Below are 11,213 nucleotides of genomic sequence, written 5' to 3'. Positions count from 1 at the left end.
CGGGGAGCAGCCCCTCAGGCACCGGCCCGCCGCCCCCTCCCCTCAGCAGGATGGCAGCGCGCCGAGGGGCTCCTCTCCTTACCCAGACCGGGTCGGCTCGACAGACACACAGGCCCCCTTCTTAGTTCTGGGGTTTTTTACAATTATCTTACTTTTTAGAGCAGTGGGTTTCCCGGGAAGACACTTGGTGTGTTTGGTTTCTTCCCGTTCTCTGACAGAAATCCCACTCCTCTAGCACTGAAAGCCGGTGTCTTCTCCCCTCTGTCCCCGCTGTAAGCCCCGACACCACAGGCCAGAGCAGCTGACGAGCTACCCAGCCTGCCGAGAGGGGAAGCCGTCCCAGCCAGGAGCCCGCATGTGGGATGAGGGGAAGGAAATGCAGGTCAATGCAGGAGCAAAGAAGCCACCTTCTTTGAAGGGTTGAGATGCTTTCTCTTAGCTTTTCATGAAGTGTACACCTAGGGAAAGTGCACTGGATATCCCTAGTATCAACCACAAAGAGGATTGTACATCTGTGCTGGCCAACCAATCTCATCTGTATGATCCAAATGTTTAAACACAGAAATAGTTACTCTTTTCCTAATTAAGCCAGAAGTTCCATTAAATTCCCAGTGGCCAAAGGACTCCTTTTTGTCAGCGGGACAAAGCGTCAGTTTAACCACATGCTGGGCACACAGCGCAGGGGGTCACTGCAACCCTGGAGCAAGCTTCATCCGCTCAGATACTCCTGGGGAACAGTGCAAAGGTGTGTCCACACGTGTGTGACCAGATACCCTTCTGCCTTTTTCCAGTCACTTATAAACTTAACTCCTTCAAGAAATCAGCTGCTAACAGCCGTTCACCCCCTAGCAGTTTTGTTTGGGGTATTTTTTAATTTACAAAATCCCTTCTGAAGTCTTCACTGAAAAGACTAAATAGCAGTGTGGAGAATCTGGCTGCAGGGGTAAAAGCTGCAATACACAATGCACAAACCATCTGAGACCTCTCTATTTCAAGGGCAAATTATCACAAGCACCAGGAACCAGGACCATTGCCTCTTGCCTCTGCTAGGGGGTCTTATTAAATGAAGCTATGTACTCTGTTGTACTTGAGGACAAATGGAGTAAATTACATTTATCCAGTCTTCCTTCTCTGGCCATTAGCATCAAACATGTAAATCCACTTAAAGTTTTTACTGGCTGATGTACTGCTGTTCAGCTGGCAGTGGAAGTCATCCCACTCCCGTTTAGGTGGAGGAGGCCTCTGCTTAGGACTCATGGATGTCTGGAGTGAGGCTAACCAATTCAGCTGCTAAGGAGCACTCACTGAAGACTGAAGTGTAACTCCAAACAAACAAACCCCACTTCTCCCAACTGAAAAACAAAATAAGCAAGGACAAGTTTATAACCTCTTTGCCTACACAATACAACACTGCCTTTACTTGTTAAAGGCATCTTCAGACATCCCTAAATTCACTGTATTAACAGGAGCAAGATTCAGCCCAACTCAGGAGAACAGCCCGGGCTATAGTTTGGGTTGGAATGGGGCTGACTGGCCCTTTGCGATACCTGTGTTTTTTTCTGTGCAGGATAATCAGTGAAGAATAGGCACCGAGAGAGAAATCATGCACAGTATGTCAGCCATATTCCTAACACAGCAACTGTAATATGATCAGTGGCAGAAGCTCTTAGACAGTTGGTATTCTTGTATCCCTGGAAAAAACTTAAATTTTATACCATGTGTATGTTTTTTTGGCCCTCCTAACCAAATGCCTACTTTTCCCCACTTTTTGGACACAGAGCATTTTAACCACCTCTACTCCAACCACTTTCTTTCCACCCAACTGCTCTTTGCAGCTTCCTCTTCCCACATCATATGCTAACAGAAGTAATTGTCACTGTCTGCTACGGAAAAAAAATATGCTTGTCTACAGCTAAGGCCACATGAAAAATGTTACAAGAATAGGAAGGGAAAATGAGGAGGGTCAAAACATGAAACTATAGATTTCCTTTCAGGGGATGCCTTTTGAGGGCACTCACCGTGTTTTGCATACATCATGGAGTAATGCATACACAGAAGGGAAAGTATGTGCGTTGAGTTATATTCTATCACATACCAGACTGAAATAGTTTGCCCCTGGAGTGAAGGCTAAGCTCGAAGTCGGTGGAGAGTGTGTTTGTACTACAAAACAACCAAGGTCTGTATCTCTGTTCATTCAAAGCCAACATGCACATTTCTTTGCACGCCTGAATTTTTACAGGTGCGTTCTTCTTAGTTAGTAAGTCATGCCAGTCTAGAAGCAAAAACACAATGCACACTACTAGCAAAATTTGGCCCCGTTTGGTATATTTTTATTCTGAACTGCAGCAAGGGGAAGCACTGATTTCATCAGCTTGTTCCTACAGTTATTTCACTTACTGTGCAAGATGCAGTCTGTGAATGGTACATAGCAGTTACACTTCACAAAACAAACAAATCTCTCTGTAATTTATGTGTAGGAGGATACTTGCATCTTTCATATGTAAAGGATTAACAAGATCTATCTTAGCCAGCTCTACTGAGTAAGAATCAAAGCTTACAGAGATGGTGCTGTTCCTAATTCTTTATTGGTAGAGGTAAACTTAGTGGGAAATCACAAAAATCCTCCAGGATGGCAGTGGGAGCTGCACGGGCAGCTGTACACAAGATACAAGTTTTGCTGCGTGCCACGTTATATTGCTTTTTTCTTCTTGTGCAGTTAATGCTCATTGCATTGCGATTTATAGTCCCCATGTTTCAGTCAGTTGTCACAGTTCCAAAATAAATAATGGCAAGCTGTAATGATCCATACTGAGTGACACCAGACACTCTTTACCTTCTCAACATCTCCTGTCCTCTTGCAAAGCCCATCACGGATACCTGCTTGGGTACCTGCTTATCTTTCTCAGAGAAGGTGCTAGTTAGTAATTACAGTGCTATAGTTAGACAAAAGAAAGTATTCACAGTTAATTTTTCTTCCACTTTGCAAAGCAACTGTGCACAAGGGATTGCATCAATCATTAAAAACCTTGGAGATATATTTAAAATTCTTTGCCTCCTTTATTAGAAGGTAAAGCAAAACCAACACAATTGTCTTTCAGTGGTGCAACGCTGCTCAGCTTTCAGGTGAGATGCTTGCATACTTCCATTGCATTTATTTCATACATCTTGGGCAGTAAAGCTGCATCTGTCCTGTTTGCATATATTAGCTAATACCAAAGTACAGGCAAATCCAGAACTGGAAAGAAATTGCTACAAGAAAGTGAAAGAAAATTGAGGGAATTTTAGCCTTTTTTTAATTAGAATATTATTAACAGAAGAAAATAGCACTGGTTTCCAAATTTACACAGCCTAATGTTTTCATCATACAAGACTCTTATGACTTCCTTTGAGAAGTGCTCTTCCCTCCCTCCCTCCTTCCTGCTTGTTTATAGATAATTTTTGGTATTAAAAAAGAGGAAGGGTAGAGTTGTGGAGGGTCTAGTGTCCCTGTCCTATGACACTCATGTTGAATTTGGATGAAATTTGAAAAATACCCCTTGTCACATATGTTCTTCAGAAAAATAATGGGCTGCTTGTCAGAAGTCAATAAATTAAACAATCCACAAATAGTCTACTGCTGAGCTCATAGCATTTGTAAAGCATTAACAGAGTCACCACAGCAGAAACACCAGCAACCCAATGGAGTAACAGTCAAAGAAAGCAGCAGCCAGGGCGGCTCCTCCTTCACCCTCTGGGGCCCGGCTTTCCAGCCCCATTTTGGATAAACAGCCTTTCTTCTGCTGTCTGTTGATGTTAGTCACATAGTTCAAGTAAATAAACGTTTGCATCCCAGTGCTGCAGGTTCAGAGTTCAAAGGTGGACGATTTATAAATAGTTTGTTGCAGCCAAACATAATGTGTTTTTTTTTTTTTCTTCTATGACAAGACCACCGATAAAGCAGTGTTGGATTTATAAGCAAGAACATGAGGATGAGGGGAAGAAGCAGGACAGAGGACGGTGCGACAACAGAACTCCCAGCCCACAAAGCTTTAGGCCACATCTGTAAAAGAAACCATAGCTTGCAAAGTTCTCAAAATCCCTGCCCTGCCTTGGATTATTTGTGCAGAACAGAGTTCTTGCTACAGAGGTTGCAAGCTTAGTCACACATAACTAGTCATACATAACTAGTGTACAATGAAATATTATTACAAAATTCAAAGAACAAAGCATTGATAGAAAAGAACACATGCAAAACTTGCTTGTAAACAAGAATTACATTGTGCATGCATGTACATGGGAAAGAGCGGGTAGTTAAAAAGAAAATCAAATAAACTGCATGCTACTTAATATTTAGAGGATATGGAAAATTTAGAGCTCGGAGCCATATTCACTGGGTCTAAATTTTCACATGCCTGTATGCTAATGATTCTTATGGACTCTCAGACCTGCACAGGCAAAAGGCAAACCACCATTTCAAGGACCTGGATTGCGTTCAGACCACCTGAATGTGAGTCTGCATGCCCAACGAAAGTGGGAAAAAGAGCAGGTGGCAACAGAGAAGGTGCAGTTCAGTTGAGGTCGTTGTGGTTTACGCAGCCTCAAAGCCTGATGATCCCAGGAGTGAATCCGAGAGGATGAGATCACACTCGGAGTGAGGGAAAATGCTGCCATCTGGTGCCTCTGGAGAAATTAAAAAAAAAAAAAAAAAAAAAAAAAAAAAAAAGGGGGTTATCTTGGTTGTATGCTTTGCCTGCAGTGGTGTCAATGCTGCTGGTTCAGTCCTACAGACCTCCGGTTGTCTTTTTGTTGTTCAAAGGTGTTACTGTTCTGCATGGCGTATGAAAGACTACCTTGTGAAGGCATACGCTGAATGTCAAAACAAACAGGCTGAAAAGGTGCCTTTTATGGTGGTCTGCCCAGAAGAGAAATATCTTTAAGTATTAATATAGTCTTTAAGGCAGGTGATTTTAGGAAAGACGGTTTTAAACAAAGTCCCTTAGGTCTGAGGATAACATACACGTTGTTTATTTTGATGAAGTTATGCATATTTACACCAAGAGATTGCAAAACGCTAATCCTCTTTGTACATATTTTACTACTGTGTATCAGAACAAACTTGAAATCTGTACAGTACATCTGAAAAAGAACCAAGAAGCTGTTATTTGCTATCAGGTTTTGTGAAAAAGTTTAACAGAACAAGTATTTAATGCGTTTCTTCTGCAGAACTGATTTTGACCTTGACAGTCACTGCACAACCTCTAATGCCCACTATTTTATCCTATAAGCATTGTAGATTGTACTTCAGTCAGTACATGTCAGAAGCCTCAAGAGGATACAGGACAAGACACTAAACACCACATATTTTTATGATTCGCCTTTTACAGCAGCCTATTTTTGATTGTTGTTGATACAGCCTCAGAGGATGTGCCAGATATGTACTGAGACACTCCACAGTGTTAGAATGAGGGAGTGTTATTTTCATCTAAGATATTTTTAATTTTACAGGCTTTCACAGAAAGCCATAATGGTAGCTTGGAGAGATTGAAATGACTGATCAAATAAAGACCCATACATTGCTCTATTTTAGATGTAGCAGTAATAAAGATAACTCTTTCTGTGAACTTACACTTGTTTGTCCCTTGACCAAGGCATAGGAAAAATCTGAGGCCCGCAAGTCAGCTTCCCACTGGAAGAAAAGTGAGTGAAGTGGATTACATACCTCATTTATTTATAAACACGTCATTTTTGGAACAAAGAGGTCACAAAGCCTCAGGCATGCAATCCACTCTTGCAGATAAACTCCTGCACCACCATTGATTTCCCAGGAAGATACTCTAATCCAAGAACAGCTTCAAGTTCACGGAATAATCTGAGGACCAGAGGAGTCTTCCAAAGGGTCTCTTGTACAACTCTGCAGAGCATCAAAGAAAAGGAACATGTTTACAAGCAAAGAAAAGGGATTTGTAAAGCTATAACTAAAGGAGCTTTCTCGTAACTGCCTTAATGTACTTTCCCACTCAACTAAAGTATCTGATTTATCAAGATGCATATTCAGTGCTAACTTTCTTCCAGTGAGTGACTGATGCAACCGAACAAAACTTTTGCCACTGCAGGTTTGTCATATGCACACCTGCAGACAACCTGAGTCTGTCACAGCACAGACTTCAGTAAGTACAGAAAATCGTGAGACCAAATAAATTCAGAACGCCCTCATTTCCTAAATCACTAGGGAACTGCTTTTATTCCAGCTTTCAAAGAGCGGATAGGTAATTAACAAGGAACATGTTAGTTAAAAATATTTATTATTACCTACTGATTATTATTATTTACCATGCCCTTTGAAAACAACAAGCCAGGTTAACCCTCTGGCTAAATTACTGAAGTGCTTTGGAAAAAAGGAGGAGTTACTAGATGAGCTATATGAAGCTTGATGTCACTTCTGAAAGGCTGTTCCAGAAACTTAGTGTTTCCATGGTAAAATACTTCTTCCATTTAATTCCTAGCCTTAATGTATTTACAGCCACTTTATACACATTTGTTCCTAAAAAACTACATTTTCATTCAAAACAGAGCTAGATCGTCCTATGACTAATGTTGCACTGGAAGAACTTGGAGTCCCTTCCTCTTCAACGTCATTAGAATTGAGTGTGGGTACACAGAAGGAGTCTGGAGCTTTCAGGTGTGTATGTAGCTTACTGTAAAGAAGGAGTAATTTCTTTGACAGTCCCTTGCCCACGAACAAATCGGGCAACTTGAAGCCCTTCTAACATTATTAGCCATGTCATATAAAACTAGTTTTAAGAAACAACAAAAAATGTTGTCAGTGCCTGTGACAGCCTTGTTAACAACAACTTACATCATCAGTCTCCCTTCAAGTTACAGTCTGGGAAGGGTGTTTCATTTCAAACAAAAGCGCTTTCCATGTGTCCTTCATCTCCAAGTAGAATAATTGTATCACATCGGTTAGGTGATCCAAAGAGATTTCTCATTAGCCAAACTTTTGACTGTTCCAAAAGTAGATGATGAGAATTTTCTGTAGTAGATTGCTAGGTGGCTAAGGGCTACTTCTGGGGAAGCCATGTTTGACATGGCTTGCAAAAGCCCATGCCTTTTCAGTAGGCTTAAACCCAGTATACAGGGTCCACATCTCCACTGGATCATTCTTTAGGAGTCTGCATATTGAGAAAAGTGGAAAAACACCAGGTTAAAATAAGCATGACATCCAGTGTCCAGAGAAGTGAAATTGTAGTAGAGATAAGCTACAGCCATGGGTATATTTGTGTAGTCTCGAGGATAACAAAACACAGTTCATGCTACCTATAATCAGAAGCTACCTGGTGCTTTTCAAATGGCTAGAAGTGTTAGTCTCTGGTTACCACAATACCATGCAATTTCCTTACAACCCCAGTTGGTTTCCCAGAATATGCTAGCTAGCAGCCTACAATTGTCACTCGGTGTACTCGTGCATTGCAAAACCTCTATTGCAGGGTTGAGAAATAGATTTAATAATAATTTGAGCTGTGCTTTCCTGGTGTGACTTAGCTTTTCATTGATCTATGCAGACTGTCCATCTGTATAGTAGCATGCGCTACTTTAAATGTGTAAAAATGACATTTTACCTTGAGTCACAGGAGGAAAGAAGCAACTGGTGGCTTTGTATGGTTTCATCATTTTGGCCAACCGGCTTTTGGACAAAAGGTTTTTTTTTTTTCATAGGTGAAATGGATGCTTAATCAAAAGTTCTGGAAGAAGCCACATAGGAACGTCACATCTCCTAGTGGCATAACTACCCCCAGCTCAGTGCTTGGGTGTCAGCTTCCTTATGCTCTTTATTTATATTTTTCATACAAAAATACTGCCTAAAAGGATGAGTTCTTCTCTCAACACCCAATTGGGACTATCAATCAAATGTAAAATGCAGGCTTCCGAAAGTGAGCCTGAGCCCCAGCCGCAGACTCTACAACAGTACCTTCTGAGGCAGAAAAAGTGGTCACAGCTTGATGTAATCCACTTCTGAAGTTCAAGCCAGCCACATGGGTCCGTCAGACAGAATGGGATTTGAACATTATCTTGCCAGATGTGCATTCGCCCCAACGATGTTTGTAGTTAACACATGGATATATTTTATTGCTAATGGATAACATATGTGAAAATAAGACTTGAGTACGAAAGGCAGCAGTTTCCCTGTATGATTTTAAGCTTACTTTTTTTTTTTTAATCAACTGATCAAAAAGCACACAAACTAGCTTGCATGTCATTTTAAGCCCCTTGTCTGTTCCCTCACCGCCTTCTCCTCTATCATGCGATCCTTTCTTCCTCAAAACATCAGATAGTTTTGTACATTGTCAGCAGTAAGAAACCAAGTGCAGGACTCTTTGGAATTTGATGGGCCTCTGGCAGATGGCAGTCCTGAGTGTTATTACACGCTTGCTGTCACTGCATGAGCCACCCTCCTCTCTCAAAACATCCAATGAAGGCTTCTGGAAAACAGTCCCTTCCCACAAACTCCTGCTGGTGTTCCCTCATTGGGAGGGCAAATCTTTCATCTCACCAGAACAGCTTTCTCTCCCCATCATGTCCTCTTCTCCCCTCTGAAGAGATAAACCACAAACCCTGCAACTGATTTATTTCCACTTTCAGGCAGTGATCAGAAAGGTGTGGGGATATGCTCTTGTCAAGTCAGCAGCAGCAGAAAACACTGACTGTCACAACTGAGCAAAGAGAGGGCAGCTCCTGCAAAATCTGTGTTTTGGGAACTGGAAAGCGGCCAACAGAGCTTGAAAAACCTCTCTTAGCTGATTAATAGGAATATTCACTACATGTGTCTAAAACATTACATTTTCCAGCAGATGCTACAGGAAGTGAACCAAGGTAGAGGAGTGATATCTATAAGGAAAATAATGAATGTCATATTCAATTGCTTCTAAATGTTACAGAGACAGACCTGTGTAGACAATGCTTCAGCTGTTCCTTCTCCATGTCACCTGAGAGATCATGCAAGGAGATTTTTCTTCCCCATTTGAAGGAAAGCCACAAACCACCTTTTTTAGGAGAAGAGGACTGCCCTGCTTAACTCTTATTGTCAAAGCCAAAGAGGTAGGAGGTAATGCTTGCAGAAACACTTGCTGCAGTAATTCCATTCTCCAGCATCTTCAAGAGGTGGCAATCTTTTGGCCACCCAAAGCCTCAGTTATCCTGCATAAGGAGGTCTTCAATCTAGCCTTTTGTATGATTTATGACACAATATTGAATTGATACCAAAATGACTCACCTTTGGTCAGAGGTTACTGCAGGAGAAAACATGCTGGACTTCGGCCTCTGTGATACAGACTCGCCAGTTACAGATGCTTATCTTCTCATTCCCCTCACCTGGGAATCACAGCTGGTTCTCAAACATGCCTATTACAGGTTTGAAGATAAGACTCCCATGGAAGTGGTCTTCAGTCCAGATTCTACTAGAACAAGTAGTGCAAAGGAAAATGAAGCAAATTTAAACAGATACCAGGACTAAAGAATAGAACATCCTGAGTTCACAGCACAATTCATACTAAGAACCGAATTTGTGGTAGGCTGGCAGTATTGGATTAATTTAGGGGACTTTAACCTTTATAAATGATGCAACCTTAAACAGGAAATACTAATTGGGAAAAAAAATCAATATGATTTTAAGTTACAGGATTCGTCTTTTCCTCCATGACTGTCTAAAGACTGCGGGAAGATAAGACAAAACAAAAAACTCAAATTATGTTGGCTCACATACCTCCTAATACTCTGAGAAAGGAATCACATTTCTGTGACGATTTTCCAGTAGTAAAATAGCTTCTAAATTCAAGGTGAGATTGCTTTGTCAACAGGACTTGATGGTATAGTTGTACCTGCTGTAGGGGATTGTATTACGTGACCTATGAATGCCATTCCATTCCCATTTCTCTGTCGCACAAACTGCCCATCAGATTTACCTAAAATTGAAAGGTGACTCAATCTCCCTATCCAGGAATAACATTGATATTTTTTGCATGAGTGTAAGCTCTAGCTTGCACTGTGATGATAAACGCCTTCCCGAGACACCCAAGGAAGATCTCTACCACGTAGGAGTTTCCATCACTGTTCCTAGCGGCTTACTGAGCAATTCTGATGCTTCCCACGTACCACATTTCCACCATCTGCAGCTTTCACATGGTTTCCAGATGTCCCATTGCCACTAGCAGCCATTTGTAAAGCAGCCTCCGGAGCAGGGCTTTCTCACTGTTTCCAGGGCAATGCCACCATGGCCACATCGTAGCCCCAGCACACCAAAACACCATGTCCTGCCTAGGCACCATCTCAGCACCTTCTCACCACCAGCGAGAAGGCTAAACTCTGGCCAGATTCATCTTGCTTTAATTGCACAAAGCTGCTTGGTTTCTGATTTACAGTCACACCCTGCTTTTCTGCCTTTTGCCAGTCCATTTGCCAAATTCGGCCTTTCCTTTACCAGGAATTTCAGAGCTGAGTCTGCCCTGCCCCACCCGGCAGCAGCAAGCAAGCACACACACCACACTTAGAGAGACTTTTCCTATTTGCCCTCCTGCAGGTGCTGTAGGGGTGGGAGTGCCCTGCTGCTGCATACACACTCCAGCTTATGGTTTTTTCTGCACAGGAGCGGTGATTCAGAGCTAGCGGAATTGCGTCTAACAGGTTGCAGAGGCGGTTTTTTGGAGGTTGGTTGTAAGGGGAGAGAGCTGCTTGAAAGAGCTAGGTGTAGGGAAGGGCACAGAGCTTTTTGGGGAGGGGAATGTTTTGTAAGTTGAGAAAAAAATGGAGATGGCCTGAAGAGTATCATTTGTGTGCTTGAATAGGTCCAACTGGGCTAGCCAGCATCAGTCAGAAATGCTGTGTTCTCCTTCCCGGGGCCAGACACAGCACGCTGGTGCATGTGAGCAGCATAGATCAGGGGAACAGATCTCAGAGTTGGCTATTTTGCACAACTGCTTTCATTTTAGGTCATCTCAGTCCATACAGAAAAACCTTCATCCACTTCTTCCCTCACCCCCTTCCCAAAATACACGAAAGGCTATTTTTTTGGCTCAATGAACAGGTGAGAAGCAGAAGTGGCCAATTCAGAAAGATGGTCTGCCCAAAATTACAGGAGACAGACATTTACATGCTATTGTGAAAAAGATGTGGCACCTGGATAGATTACTTGATTTTTAAGTTGTTGCACCTAGACAAGTCATAAGTTAGAAATTTACTTG

The sequence above is a fragment of the Aptenodytes forsteri genome, unplaced genomic scaffold, assembly GCF_000699145.1.
Source record: "Aptenodytes forsteri isolate BGI_AS27 unplaced genomic scaffold, ASM69914v1 Scaffold227, whole genome shotgun sequence".
NCBI classification, from domain to species: domain Eukaryota; kingdom Metazoa; phylum Chordata; class Aves; order Sphenisciformes; family Spheniscidae; genus Aptenodytes; species Aptenodytes forsteri.
Note: the sequence above shows the minus strand (reverse complement) of the source record.